Source organism: Papaver somniferum, chromosome 1 (assembly GCF_003573695.1).
Source record: "Papaver somniferum cultivar HN1 chromosome 1, ASM357369v1, whole genome shotgun sequence".
Taxonomy (NCBI): domain Eukaryota; kingdom Viridiplantae; phylum Streptophyta; class Magnoliopsida; order Ranunculales; family Papaveraceae; genus Papaver; species Papaver somniferum.
Genome location: NC_039358.1, coordinates 60,459,021 through 60,474,928, shown reverse-complemented (window position 1 = coordinate 60,474,928; position 15,908 = coordinate 60,459,021). Strand labels below are relative to the sequence as shown.

The 15,908-nt window shown below is 37.6% G+C and overlaps 1 long non-coding RNA gene across 2 annotated transcripts; it reads right to left on the bottom strand.

Moving 5' to 3' along the window:
* Nucleotides 1-752: 752 nt before the first annotated feature.
* On the bottom strand, nucleotides 753-2,913 carry LOC113329561. 2 transcript variants are annotated; one of them, XR_003349935.1, is made up of 3 exons: nucleotides 2,646-2,913; nucleotides 1,380-1,602; nucleotides 753-997 (listed from the first exon to the last, which is right to left on the bottom strand). It is a non-coding gene; the product is annotated as an uncharacterized LOC113329561 (long non-coding RNA). The 2 variants fall into 2 exon arrangements; XR_003349936.1 differs by lacking the exon at nucleotides 753-997 and having other exon boundaries at nucleotides 1,209-1,602.
* Nucleotides 2,914-15,908: the final 12,995 nt, after the last annotated feature.

Here is a 15,908-nt window from a genome sequence, read left to right as displayed (position 1 = left end):
GGCTTTGCGTGCGCATTGCGTAAAATAACTCCATGCCTCCGTAGCCTTGTTCCATTCTAAAATAAGCATAGACATAAATCCAAATCCAACCTTGTCGCTGATCTGACAACACTTCCCATGAAGCAAGGTATCATCTTTCTGCTTCTTTTTCACAAAATTCTTCTTTAGCAACTGGTAAGGACTTGTCGACAAGGTTAGGCCCAGGTTTAGATCAAAACTACGACCAAACCCATTTTACAGATTTTTTCCACTATGAAACCCACGCTCAGAAAAATTCAGGTGCGCACTCATTTTCTGAGGTAAAATTTCTCCTACACCCAGAATTTCTAAAATTATATTTCTTCACAAGCTGCAAAATTTCTTCTTCAATTCCTTCTCTTCTTCTTCTCTACTGTGAGTTTCTTCTCTATTGGTTCTTAGGTTACAAATCGAACAAAGTTGAAGCTGCTGCCTGCCGAATCTGGCAATGGTTGAAGAGAATATTTGTTAATAAGAGAGAAAAGCAGAAACGTAGATGAAGAGATTGATAAGAAAATGAAATCCGGACAAAGCTTCATCAACAATTGATCCTAAGGACGATGAATTCTCTATTCGCTTTTTTCATTTTACTCTTTTTATTATTAGATCTGATGATTTTATAAACAACTTTGAGAAAGCTTTTCTAAAAACTTTGCCTGTTCTCTTTTACTAATCTGATTTTTTTTTTTCAAAACCTTGATTCGAAGTGAGTTTTGGTTGTAGATTTTCTGTCAGCGAATCATGCTTTACAAACCCATTCAGTGAATTATAAAATTTTATGTATCAAAATTTTCAGCCAATTTGGGGATTTTCTGTGAACAAAACCAAACTAATTCCTGGTGATAGATCCCATTCTTCGTATTACAGATGTTCACACAAGTTTTCCTAGATTACTCATCACATGTAGAGTGCACGTGCGTTGCACGTCAAATGCTGAATTTCAATTCGTCCCGGTTCGACCATTTGCTTAGCATGATATCTGCAAATTGCAACACAATGGCAATAGATTACATGGCAAGTACAAATTAAATATTACAATTTTGATTAACAGAATTATAATCAAGTATCGGCAGAGAAGTCATAGAACAACCCACCACCAACAAACATAAACATCTCAACTTGGGTACATAGTGAATAAGAAACAAAATATGATTTGCTATAAAGTAGGAGAATCAATAATGACCGAGAAGGGTTAAAATTTTTTGGTTGTTTTCTAGAAATACTTTTCTCTTACAATCTGGCACTGTAAAAGCTATAAGGAAACACCACCTATGGAAAAATAAGACAGATAATAAGCATTTCCAATCTGTTAACAGACTATGTATACATTAATCAACATAAAAATGGAGAAATCTGTATACCAAGATCATTCACAGGGTCTGCAGCTAAGAGCTTCTTCTTCTTCTTGCCGCTATTTTAAATCCGGTTGCCTTCCCAAGCACCACAAACACAGCGGAACTGTATAGCCAGGTGCAATGAGTTCAAATGGCTAATTTCTACAGTGTTGCACTTCCATGATGGGCTCGCAATCTTTCATCCCAGTCACAATTGGGTAATTTTAGTTAGAAACATGGATCCAACCCCCTAAACAAAGGCATACAATATGTTATTCCAACCAATAACCGCTACTGAAAATAGACACCATAAACGTATCAAAATGAACACCGATGTGAACGGCAAAAAAACATAATTGACAATACAGTAAGTTCTTCTTAGATTCTCTTTTCCGGCTCTATACCAAATACGCATAATCTACCATGAAACTTCTACTCCTTACAACAACAAAAGACTACAATTAGCTAATTCTCAAATTCATACAATAATACGCATGATTATTTCTTAATTAGGATTGGCACGCCTTAATAAATTTTTCGCTAGAGTATTCATAATTAATATCAGTGACGCCCCTGAATCTTGAAAGAAAATATCCTTCAAAACCTTGCTCTTGCGGATACCACCGTCCGCTGCACACAAGTGAGGGAGGAAAACTCATAGACAACAACTTACTCGTCAAGATTTTATGGTTTATATGATGTACACGTGTGATTATAAATCTGTAATGATTGTAAGGAGCAATGCATGTAATAATATAGTAAGTCATTCCCTTGAAACCCCTACAGAAGACAACTTCTACTACTTACAGCAACAAAAGACTACAGTTAGCTAATTTTCAAATTCATACAACAATACTATCAAAAATTAACTCAAGTGCAACAAAGGCATATAAAAAGAAAGCCAACCTTTAGAGGAATTTCATCAAACATGTATTGTGTACAGAATTTTCATAACCAGCAATCACATAAAATAGCAATCAGATTGCATATTACTGAAATCACGAACACCTAATATCTAAATTGCATACCAAACTACATATGTCAACCCAAATTGGAAACCATCTCCCCCCCTTTAGTGTCCAAACACAAATTTTCCTATTTCTGTTTTCCTAATTGAAAAAAAAACCTAATTTCAAACAGTCTCCCCCGTAATTTCAAACAATCTCCCCCCCTAGTTTCAAACAATCGAATTAACAAAGATAGCAATAGGTATGATGTTATTTTTTGTTGTCCTGGTTTGGTTCAGGGGAAACCCTATTTCAAGTAAAAATCAAAGAGTTTGGAATTACATACCTAATGAAGAAGAAGATAATCTATGAACCACCATTCTGCAATTAAAAATAGATTGATTGAAAGCCTCTGATTCAATTTTTGAAAGTAATCTCTAATTTCAGTTCTAGGGTTTTGATCGAAGATGAGAGGGAGAAGAAGAAGTTAAACTCTTTGTTGTGAGATAGAGAGATATAATTGATGCCGAATGCGAAACATGTTAATGTAGAAGGTGGGCGAGAAGAAGAAGTTGTTAATGGAGGAGTGATGACTGTGAGATAGCTAGGGAGAAGAAGAAGTAACGAAAACCTGAGGGGTATAGTTGGGAAGTAACGAAAAAATGTCACACGGAATTTTTTTCCCCATCATCCAGCGACTGTCATTAAAAGTTAGGAGATCCAACGGCTATGATGAGTTAATATGTTGACTTTTCAATTCTGTTGCGGTCGTTAAAGGGGGGAGATATTGCCTTGTTGATTGCAGCGATGTAAGAACAAGATTCTATGTTTACTCCATGTATCAGCCAGCACGATAAAGCTCAACCAACATTTTGGGAAAAACAAAAACAAAGCCAATTTCTTGTATCAACCAACGTTTCTGCACGAGTAAGGCATTACTATAAGAAACCGATTCACATCCACAGATGATAGCGGAAGTCGTTATGCAGCTTTGAAAATCCCCAAACTGGAAACTGGGCGAATATGAGCGAATATGACCCCAACACCCCCCACTCTCGTCACAGTTCTAGTAACAAGCGCGCCAGACGTCTGTTGTCTGGATTGGAAGCAGAGGACCACTTTTCCTTCTGTTAAAGTTGCATTCAAAGAACTTACATCACAACTCCTGGAAGAAACCAATTATATGGGATTTAAGCATTTTGTCTACAGAGAGCGAACAATGGGTAAAGAGCTGAATACAAATGTGACAAGTTACTTATGATAATCTATAATAACAGTTAAGTTCAAAATCAAAAGTAGAGCTGCTTTACTTTGCCTTCGTCTGAATCACTGGAAGCAATATCTTGTCCAAATACTATGGGGTATAATCTGTGAACATGCTTCCCAATATAAAATGCTTGTCCCTGCATGAGAAAATAAGATTTACAGGGATACATGGTATGACTTCCCTTGTATTTGAAATGGAATTAGGAACTAGGGATGCACAACGGGTAGGGTGGGTAGGATATGGTCTATACCCGTCACCCTATCCGTTTATTGGCGGTTAAGAAAATCTTTACCCGCCATCCTACCCGCCAAATAATGGATAGGGTAGGATACGATTAAAAAACTGGCGGGTAGGGTAGGGTTGGCGGGTATGGGTAGGGTATGTGCATTCCTAGGTAGGGTGGATAGGATATGGCCTATACCCGCCATCCTACCCGTTTACTGGCGGTTAAGAAAATCTTTACCCGCCACTCTACCCGCCAAATAGTGGATAGGGTAGGATATGGTTAAAAAACTGACGGGTAAGGTAGGGTTGGCGAATATGGGTAGGGTATGTGCACCCCTATTAAGAACACAGGGTGTGAAGACAAAATATGGGTACAACACACATGCGTTTACTGATCTCTAGCACCTCGTCACTTGCACATTAGCCAAGTTTATCCAAGTAGGAAAGAAACACCAAATGATAAGCTTATAAAGATGGTATATGTTAGATTCATTTTTGTTTGAGATTTTGACTTTCTTTTGCAACTAATAAAGTCTGCCCAAACCACATACATATCAGCCTTGAAAGGAAAATGAGAAAATTACCACAATAGTTTGGTTGTTCCCAAAGACTGGTTGAGCTTACTCGTTATGCAGCTTTGAAAAACAAGAGATTGGTTTTGTTTTTGTTTCTCCCCTATTTCCTTGTTTTTAAAATGTTTATGTTACATATGTGTAGTTGTCAAAATGGATGCATTACTCGTGATGCAGCTTTGAAAATGGTTGCATAACCTGTTATGCATATACAAAAGTTGTTGCATAACTTGTTATGCAATTTTAGAAAATGGTTGCATAACACGTTATGCAACAACTTTTTTGTCACTATTGAAACCAATAAAAGTAAAGAGAGCATAACTTGTTATGCACCTATAATAATAATTGCATAACACGTTATGCAGTCGTGAAAGTAGATGCATAACTTGTTATGCATCCGAAAATATGGCTGCATAATGCATTATGCATCTTGAAAATAGATGCATAACCTTATATGCATAATGCATTATGCATCAATTTTTTATGTACACGCTAAAATCAACCAAAACAATGGCTACATAACTTGTTTCTAGATGCATAACTTTGTTATCCAAATGCATAATTTGTTATGCAATGGAGAAAATGGTTGCATAATTCGTTAAGCGTCTGCAGAATGTGTTATGCATCTCTTTTGGTGGCAGCATAATAGTTATGTACCAAGTTTTTGAAAATTTTTCCTAAAATGATGATCATCTCCGATATTTTCGTGAAAAACAAAAATTTGATATTCTTGTTTATACTCGTTGCGTAGCTCTCTTAAAAAGATTTCCAACGATATAAAATTTGTAAAATTCCAAGACGCGGATTTTTAGATATGTTATATCCAAGTTGCGTTGCCAATTATACCCCTAAAGCATAACCCGTCATGCGGATGCATAATCCTCATGCAGACATTTTTAATAATTTCATATAATTATGGGTGTCACGGTACCTAAAATTAATTGTGAACCTGACAATCAGAATATTTTTTTTTTTGGGCCTGCGCCTAATTTTCCCATCTTATAAACAAATAGGCTTGTGAAATGTGTCATGTGTGACCGTTAAGTGTGTCAACCGAATGGGCCATAGGTATCCACTATACAGTATCAGAATTTAAGAATTACTAATCTTTCAAGTAATTTTACAATCTTTCTCTCTGGACTTTCTCTCTCATCAATCTCTACCCGAACTAACTAAAACTTCATTACCCCATTACAAAGTTCTCGACTCCTTTATATAGATAAATACATAGTGGATGACAGCTAATAAATTGTACTTTCTCCTAAAAACACAGCCATCTTCTCGTGTTGTCATTTTCATCGCTGCTAAAAGAATCTCGTTACAATATCATCGTGACGCTTGCCATATTGCTGTCGACTTGATCTTCTGGCGATATTATCGTTCCACCTTTCATGTTATTATCGCTGACTCTATCCGTGTCACCAAGTCTTTATCGCCAGTACTTGTCTTCTTTATTGTCGTAAACCTATTTTTATATTTCTCGCTACTCATATTTTATCGGAGATATGTGTAGATGGGGCAAAACGATTTGCTGGTTTTTACGGAATTAAAGAGACGACCGTGCGGAGGAGACTCCTTGAACCGAGCGAAATGTTCAACTTCACACATATGTACTGCAAGAAGGGAGTGCTTTGAATTCGAGAGAACAATCTGTAGTACTCCGGCCTAAACCAAGACAATGGTCGTTCCAGAGTAAATTCGATCACAAGAGAGGATGGGTCGATCTGTAGGACGGAAGCTGAGAAATATGTGGAATCAATGGTAATCATAAATTGTGGGTGTGTTGTGTATTCTGAATAAGATAAGTTCTGAATGATTGAAGTTTCCCAGTTGAGAGTAATTGCTCAATTGATGAGGTGTTGATCTCGTGTTGTCTGTGAGACGTGAGATTCTTGTATCTTCAATCATGATTTCAGAGACTTATTTATATTGTTGGAATTGTAGACACCATGATCCCATGACGTGTGACAGTTGATGGAATCAAAGAGTGGGGAAATGGAAATCGTGTTTGAAACCAGTTGTTCATTGTGCGGAGACTTGGTCGATTTTCCATCCATTACTTTGTTAACTCCTTCAACTGATTGCACGACTTGCTCACATTCCATCGTGTGTATGAACACACGTGTCGTAGACCGCCAGACCAAAACCCTAGTTGATATCCCCCCAAGTGACATGATTGATGTCTCGTGGTTAATTAGTCAGTTGTTGACTTCATGACTTTATGGGACGATGAGTCCATGTATTTGCTGAGTTGAACATGATTTTGCAAAATGTTCTGAGACTCATGAATTTAACGTGTCTGTTGAGACAGAGGTATAGCTCTCACGTTGAGGTGATAAAGTATTGCTCATTTGATGAATTGTTGAATATTGATAGTTGAACCAATATTCCTTGGTTTGAGCAAATATTGCTCATCTGAGCAAGTGTTGCTCGTCTGATGAATTATTGGTAGCGTGACCGAAATAAAACATTAATTAGAATACTGGTAGTTGAACCGAGTATAATAAAATGGTGATCATGAGATCGTCGTAAAATTATTAGCGTTCTAATATGGAATTATGATCCTTGGACTCAGAAACCCTAATTTGATCAATTGATGACCGGGTGATAGTTTATTAAAAATTTAACCATGGAATGAAGGAGGACCGGCTACATGAGACCGTGGGTCGACCATGTAGCGTCCATATGCTCGCGTGAGCAAATACCAAGACTCCTTGAAGATTTGGTGAAAAGATGATCAAATGCTGGTTCAATCATTTTTCATATAATGCTCGTCTGAGCCTTAGGTGATAAAACCTAATTAATTATGGAGAGGTGAGAGAAAGACCAAGGGGTCATGAAACCAACCCTGGATGGTCGCAGGATCGAATGATGATCACTTCATGAAATTCCAAAATTATTTGGAAGAGTCTTGGACCTAATACGTGCAATTGCGCAAATTAGGTCAAACCATGAAAATACGTGGGACCGGATCATTGCGAACCAAAGAGACAACCTTTGTCGGTCAAGGTAACATGATCACGTCGTCAACACGTCCGCGTCTCAGTCTTGAGAATTTTGATATTTTCTGGCGTGCGTTTGAGCAACCATTTGAGAAAATACAATAAAATCATGGTTTTGCTGAAACTGAGGAAACTTCATGAGATGAAGGAAAATAATTATAAAATGAAGAAATATGAGGCATGGGACCGCTGGAGTCAAGGCATGGCCGGACGGCCAGTGACCACGGTCCCATGGTGCCTTTTTCTAATTTTATAATATTTTTCGTGATTTTACGAAAATATCATGAAATCAAGGAATTTTGTTGAAATTAAAGAGTTTCCTTAAAGTGAAAGAGTTTCCATGGGATTAAGGAAACAAATGATATAAAAATAATAAAATAAGAGCGTGTGGGGCCGGCTAGGGCATGGCCAGCCGGCTTGGGCCCGATCCCACAAGTTTCCCTAATTTTATGTAATTTTTGTGTATTATTTTCCATGATTTGAAGGAATTTTCATAATTTTAAAGAAATACCATGAAATCAAGGAATTTCAGGGGATCAAGGAAACCTTAAAATAATAATAATAAAATAAGGGGCATGTGGGACCGGCTGAGGCCCGGTCCCACGAGTTTTCCTAATTTTATATTATATTTTCATGGTTTTGTGAAAATACCATGAGATTAAGGAGTTTTCATGAGATTAGGGAAATAATAATAAAAATAATGAGGAACCATGAGGTGTGGGGCCAGCCGGGATCAAGGCATGGCCGGTTGGCCAATAATCACGACCCCAATATTTTTTTCCCAATTTTATATTATTTCCTTGGTGCGAAGGAAACACCATGAAACTGAGGATTTTCCTCATAACGAAGGATATTTGTTGAAATGAAAGGACTTTCATAAGATCAAGGAAAATAACAAAAAATATGATAAAATATAAAACTGGCATGGGATTGGCCGCGGCACGGCCGGCCGGTCGATGAGCCCAATCCCTTGGCGTCTTGGTCAATATTTTAATTATTTATTATTTTCTTTCCTATTTTGCATTGATTCACCGTTTCGTCGTATTTTAAAATACTCGTTCGTGCGGTGATTGTTAGTGTATCATTATTGAGTACACTTGCACCTTTTGAGCCAGGGCTTACTCAGAGGTAGCTCAGATGCCCGTGCGTCGAATATTTATTACTAACCCATGAAATTCTGCTGGGAAGAACCATAGATTGAAGTAACGAAATACTGCGAAAATATTTGAATATTTTCGGGAATTCAGTGGATGAATCCAAGAATTTAGGAATAATTAACTTATGGCTCTATACTAGCAGAGCAAGCTGTCTAGGAGCATTAATTATTCTTACATGAGCTTGCTGGAGCTTCATATCCTTTATATAGTCAGGGAAACTCGTTGTTTGTATCCTGAAGACGTTATTGCTCTATACTAGCAGAGCAAGCTGTCTAGGAGGCGTCAATCTCGTGATTATATATAGAAATAATTACTGAAGTGTTCAATATTCATGAGATATGCCGTTGTCCATCCGAGAGACTACATATCTGCATGTACTCTGAGAGAAAGTATTCTCAGTCAGAGGATTCAATGAGAGACCCGTGTCTCAATACTCACATCTGATTGTTGGATCAGGAGTTCGTATAATTATGGGTTTACGATTTTAGCCTTTGTCAAAAATCCACCATCTACATTAAATCCCCTGCTTACTGAGGAAAGCCGTGTTCCTCAGTCAGCATTGAATGGTGATTTTCCGGTCATAAACAATATAAGTAATTGAACTTAGTCGTAAGTTAAGACGTTACCAGATTTTGATAGTGCGAGCATACCATGACTTGAATGAAGATCTCAGTGGCATGATAGAGCATCGTTTGATGAGCATAAAGTGGCGTTGAACCGCTGGTTTGGACGATGGAACCTTTGTCGTTTAGGGTTCGCGGGTCGGGCCCAAATAAGGAAATCCTTGTAAAATTAGGTTTTGGAAATAAAAAATTGATATAAAAGGGAATTAATCCCTTTCTTTTTTTTATTTTCCACGACCAGCAATTTCATCACCTCTCCACCACCTTCACGCTAGTAACAGGAGGAGAAAGATTTCACGCCGGAGCACCGACCGCCGCCGCCACCGTCCGACCAACTTCCGGCCGGCGCCGACCAGGTGTGGATTTTTTTTTTTTATTTCTGATGTTTATATGAGTTTCATGAAGTGATCATGTTGAAATCATATATGTGTGTAGGTGAGTAGGATTTTTTTTTGAAAAACCCTTGTTTTTTTGAAAACGTATGTTCCTTTGATCGTTAGTTTTGAAAACTAACAATAATCCCTGATTTAGGAGAGATTTTTAATATATGTAGACCTAGGTCCAGTGATAAAGTTTAGTTTATGAGCTTTCATGTGAACCAAAGTTTTATCATAAAAGAAGTGAGTTTTCACAAAACCGAAATAAACCTTCGTTTTGGAGGATGGCGATAGTACGAAGGAAAAAAAATTATACATGAACTTGTGTCCAGTGATAAAATTTTGTTTATGAGCTTTCGTGTAAATCAAAACTTTATCTTATAAGGTGTGAGCTCTCACAAAATTGAAATAAACCTTCATTTTAAAGACGAACGACGATACGAAGGAAAAGAGTTTTTGTTTTTTGCGTGAGTTGTTACTCACTAAAAATAAAACGTGAGTTATTATTTCATGTTTTGTAAACATATATTTTCAAAACTGACTTTTGAATAATGTTCAAAGTAAATAATTATTTATGATGAGATATTGTTTTAGTTTTTTCATAATTCCATGGTGAATGTTCACGCAGTAGAAATGTTCATGATTTTATGAAAATCTAAGTTCCGTTCGTGTTTTGCAGGTTTCGAAGAAACGAACGAGTTTTGAGGTGTTTAACTCTTGGATTACCACTATCACTGTCGTTAGTGGAATCATAAAGAGGTAAAAGTTAAGAATTACCATTTTTACAGATGGATTCACTTGCATGTCGATAATTTTATGCTCCTGGTTTCAGAAAATGTCAACTTCCAGCGGCAACAATTACGATTATTATTACTCCTCTTCCTCCTCCAGCTCCTCTGATGAGGATTCCAAAGCTTCTATAGTCAAATCGAAAGCTAAGACAACTCATGATGAGGGAGAGAAGTCTAGCGTACCCTTGAATGATCGCAGGGTCACTTATGCTGAACTTATGAAGAGGAAGGCTGAAGATGATGAAACCGAGAATCTTCAGCGCAGAAGGGATCGAATCCGGCGCCGAATACAAGCGGATGAGGAGATGGGGTACCCTCTGACTCTGATGCTGATGTTTCTGAAGAAGAGACTGTGTGGGTATTTACAGAGGGCAAGATCAATCCTGACCGATACGAAAGAGAGTTTCGGAGGACCATGAAGCAAATTGAAGCCGAAGCTGAAGCAGAAGAAGACTCGGACTCAGATGATGATCCTGAGGATCGTCCAGACTTCATCCCTGACACTAATTCCGACGAAGAGGAAGATAGCGATGAAAAATCTGATGACTCGGATGACGAGAAGGACAGTGATGACGAATCTGACAATTCGGATGAGTCTGACGAGTAGCTTTACTTTTATCTTCTTTAAACATTTGAATGTTCTTTATCCTTCGTAGTAGACATTTCTTTGATGATTTGGATGACTTTGCTTTAGAGCTAGGGCTTTCTTCTGAATAATAAATATTTTATTAATGTTGATTCCTTCTGATCGAATGAAACGGACCAATGTCCAAGCGCCTGAATCCATCATACTCTCTTTTGATGATTTCCGTCTTGTGAGAAGTACCAAAATACGGTTAAGAGACATGGGACGTGTAGAGAGCTTCGTGGCCATTCTCTGACTATGCCGTTGTCAGTCCCCGGTGTGTTATTTTCCTCCGCGTCTTCATTGTTGATCTCGTTTGAAGCTTAGGGTTTCCGCGAAGCCCGTAACTGAACTGACTGTTCGTAGAAGATAAACATCCACCACGTCTAATATATATCTTCGAGACTTTGAGTCTATCATCTACGTGAATATTTCCTCCATTCCTGAGTCAGTTTCATCGTGCAGAGAAATTTTGATCATAACTTGTTATCGCCATGTCGAGCTGTAGTATTTCTTCTCGAGATGATCCTCAGTCGAAACGTGAAATAAAAGCGTCCATCCCAGTAAGTTGTATACCTTTTTCGTTTATGTCTGATCGAGATTATCTGATCATAAGAAAATGATTTGTTGCAAGATAACCAGAAGAATTCTCCATCTCATAACTCGAGGCACAAGCGGACTGTTAGAGCTCCTGCCCGGTACAGGTCGGCTTATGTTGAGGATAGATTATCTGTAAGAACCCTTACAACCCTTGCAGTTCCACTATGCTCAATTTCGGTAAAATTAAATACTTCTCCGTTTTGTCGCAGGCGGATGTTCGTGTTGTCGTTGATTCCAGAAGGATAAAGAGTGTAAAGCATGTGACCGTCTCTCCCACTCCTTCTTCTCCAATAACTCCATCAAGAACAACCCTTCTCTACTCGGATCTAGTTCATTTTTGGTCTAGATTTGAGCAGATTTCTTCATTATTCCTTGTTTTTTAGGTTAGCTATTATTTTATTGTAGTTTTTTATTATGTTTTATACTTATGTACACCATTATGGTGGTTTTATCTACTCTTTTGAGGTTTATCTTCGCTTTAATGGCGATTCTTGATTATTGGGTTCGGTTTTAAGATCAATAGTGATGCTCTCCATGCTCTCCAACGACGAAATCTTCACCTTGGTTGTCTCCGGCGACGGAATCTTCATCGTAAATCATCAACTTATCCGGCGACGGAATCTCCATAGGTGGTCTTTTTGACGACGGAAGCTTCATCACTAGTTACAAGAGATTTGAGCAAATCACTCCTACTTTGGGAGCATATCTTTCTATAGAAGAAAAACAAACTAAATGGTTGGAAGTTAATTCCGATTTAATCGAATCTTATTCATACTTGTATTTGTCTTACTCCGGTGATCCTTGTCTTTCTCTTGTCGTATTTCTCGGTGTTGTACTTTTACGGTATGTTCTTACTTTGTATTTTCTTATTTTCGGTCTTAAACTCATTGTAACCTCGAATTATCATTAATAAAAAGGTTCCTTGTTTATCAAAAAAAAAAACAAAAGAAAATGTCGTAACTGGCAGCACTCCTTGGTGCACATATAAGAATTACTTGCCAATACAGACCAGTGCAGCAAATGGTATGACAGGAATTAGTGAGAGATAAAAATCACACGATTCATGAGTTAAATGTTTCTTCTACCATTGCTATGAATACAAAAAGTAATGCACGTATGTATCAAAGGTGACAGTTCTATCACAAAAGATCTATCTATGATTTATCCATGTATAAACACGAAAAAAAGGATTTCCTTGAGTTACTCCAGTCTTTTGGATTACATCCGTCATGTTTTGGTCTTTCCAGCAGCTTTAATTTTCTTCTGACGTGTTCTGCGGAATAGGAAAAGGAAAAAATTTAAGGCGCTAAAGGCCTAAAATTGGATTCAGAATAGGGGTTGTGGGTGGCTAGATAGTTCCATTTTCGGCTGGGGTGTGTTTAATCTTCAGATTCAGGTCCATGTGATTGTGTGGTTAGCTGAGTAAGAAATTCAGGGCTCCATGCCATTTCCACCAGCAACCACCCTGTATAAAGAAGGGTGGTGCTGGTGGTGCTAACACACACAAATAGCTTCTGTGTGAGAGGAGCTTTGAAAGAAACAAAGAAGAGAGATAAAAAAAAGTTCTCAACTTTCAAGAGATCAAAAATGAAAAAGTTCTTTCTTCAACTTCTTCTACTTCTCGTTCTAATAATGTGCTGCAACTGTCAAACCATTGACACGGACGCAGTTGCTCCGGTAGATGGCAAAGATGAGAAGCACAAACCTGTTGTTCCTAAAAAAGCTTCAACCAACTCTGGAACTTGGAATATAATTTTCGAAACAGGTGGCCCTGCTTTGGCTACTTTTCTAGTTGAAGAAGGTGTGAGGCTCTACAGGAAAAGACGAAACGAAGCGCTTGGTCTGCCTATAACAAACCAAGATGCTGCTTTCCAACCTACAGATCCTCATGTGCATCTACATCTTCATGGAAGTTCTGCTCAAGACAACGTTTCTGATGCCGGAGTATCTGCTCAAGTCAACCAAAATGCTGTTCAAGACAACGTTTTTGATGCCGGAGTATCTGCTGCTGAGGTAACCCTTTATCATTTTGGTTGACTTGAGCAGCATTTTGGTTGAGGAGGAAGAAGAAAAAAAGAAATAAAGAGATGAAGTGAACCAAACTACGAAAGATCTTAACCTAAAATGAATAGCCCAGATCTAATTTTATAAACTACCCATACCAGCTAAAGTCCCATGAGAAATCAGCAGCACAGGAAGTCCATCTCTTCACATGATTCAAGCAGCTTTAATCGAGCCCAAGGAATCAGTACCAAGAACGATTGCCCTGATTCTCATCTTCGGTCCTTTGCAAATACGATTGAAAAGATAAGTCCCAAACTCTCTTTATTGTTTGATTACAATTATCAAATTAAAACGAAATCCAATGGGTTTGAAAGAACCATCATTTGGGGCATAGAAGAAAATTTTGGGGCATATTGAAATAAGACAAAAGCAGGGTTGGAAATAGTGTTTCTAAGGTATCCTTTATCCAACCTATTTTCATAAATGCCAAAATACCCCTGACTAATTAGTGTTAAATTAGTGTTAATTTGATTAATTAGTTGTTAATGATTGTAGTTAGTTTAGTGTTAATTTAGGATAATAATTTTCTTTTTAAAGATAGTTAGTGAGTTATTTTAGAAAAAGAAGAAGAAGAGGACGAAAAAAAAAAAATCTTTGAGATCTTTGTGATTATTGAGAGATGTGTGATCCAAATTCGAGTGAGGAAGGTGAATCTTCATCACGTAAAGCTAAGAAAATACATATCAATTACGGTAGAGATCCAGAGATGGCTTATTTGTTGGATTATGAAAACGATTTTACCCAAACTAAATACCAAACTCAACTTTTTTCTCAAACTCAAGATGATGATTTTGTGGAGCCAAATCCCGAAGATGAGTACATGGATGAGGAACCCAATACTAATAATACACAGGTACGGTTGTAGACGTTGTTTAATATCCGTTTTGTAGCTTGAATTCACCAAAAGGTTGGATTTTTGTATCTAGTTCGGCGCAACAGGGTTAGGTTAGGCAGATATATTGTATGTCGAACCTTGATAAATAAGAACAGTTCGGTTTGTGCGACTGAAATATTTATACGCCGAACTGTCATTCAATTATTTTCGCGCCAAATAATTTCATGGTTCGGCTTAAATAGGATGTGCTAATATCAGCCGAACCTTATACAAAAAAATTTATGAGTTACAGTGTAATGTTCGGCTCACACATGATCCAGCCGAACATATATTTTTTGTTTTCATAAATTTCAAGTCTTATGGTTCGGCTTATAATATTAGTGCCCAATAAGTCGATTCCATGTAAGACAAGTAGTTCGGCTTTATAAGTCAAACACGAATGAGCCGAATTCTGAGCTCGTCTTTCAAATAGTACTGCGGGTCAGCCGAACCTAACCCAAAACCTGTGTGATATTGTTGTAGATTGTTCCTGAAATGGAAACTATGGAGGATCAACCACTTCCTGTTGATGTCATTCATGAATATACTAAAGATCACTTCCAAACTGACTTGGTAGGTAACATAATTTATGTTTTTATTAATTTTCAAGTATGTTGTATTCAAAATCATTAAGAAAACTTAACTTTTGTACTTGTGCATATGTAGACTTGGAAAACTAAAGATGAAGCTGTTAAATGGGCTGAGGAACATGGTTGGAAAATCAATTGCGTCCTAGTTAAAGGTAGACAAAGCAGAAAGGAGCGGTTTGAGATGGTTTGTGAGAGAGGCGAGAAGAAAGTAAGCAAGAAGAAAAAAGGTGAGGTGCATATTGGGAAAACCGGGAAAAAACATAAGAATAAAACAAGGAAGATAAATTGTCCCTTCTACAAGTCAATGATGAGAGGTGGCGGAGACCATGGGGTCGCACAAGAGTTCATTAGTTTTGAACGGCGTTTAGATGGGGATATCGTCATCACAAGTGACCATTGGATGCAAATGCCGATATGTGGGTTTTTAATTGCGGAGACCTTCAATTGCGTTGTTCATTCTTTTGCGAGGGATGGAAGTTGTTTCACCTACGCGCCGCCAACAAAACCTTTCCATGAGGATTTTAAAGATAGAAGACTTTATATTGCATTTGTTCAAGGTTGCCATTATATCGGTCTCAAGCTTAGACCCGGTTTCCCATTACCTCCATTGTGTCCTTTATAGCCTTTTGGACATGAGGATGATCACCAAAAATGCACATGAGGATGATCACCAAAAATACGATAAGTCTGAATGAAATCTCTAACAAGCAACTTATCATCTTCTACGGAGAATGGTTCCATGAATTATTATAGAAGGAAACAATGAGTTAAGCAGACCCAATTCTATGAATAAAATGCTATATATAGAAAAAGCCACAACGGATCTATTTTTTGGGAAAAAC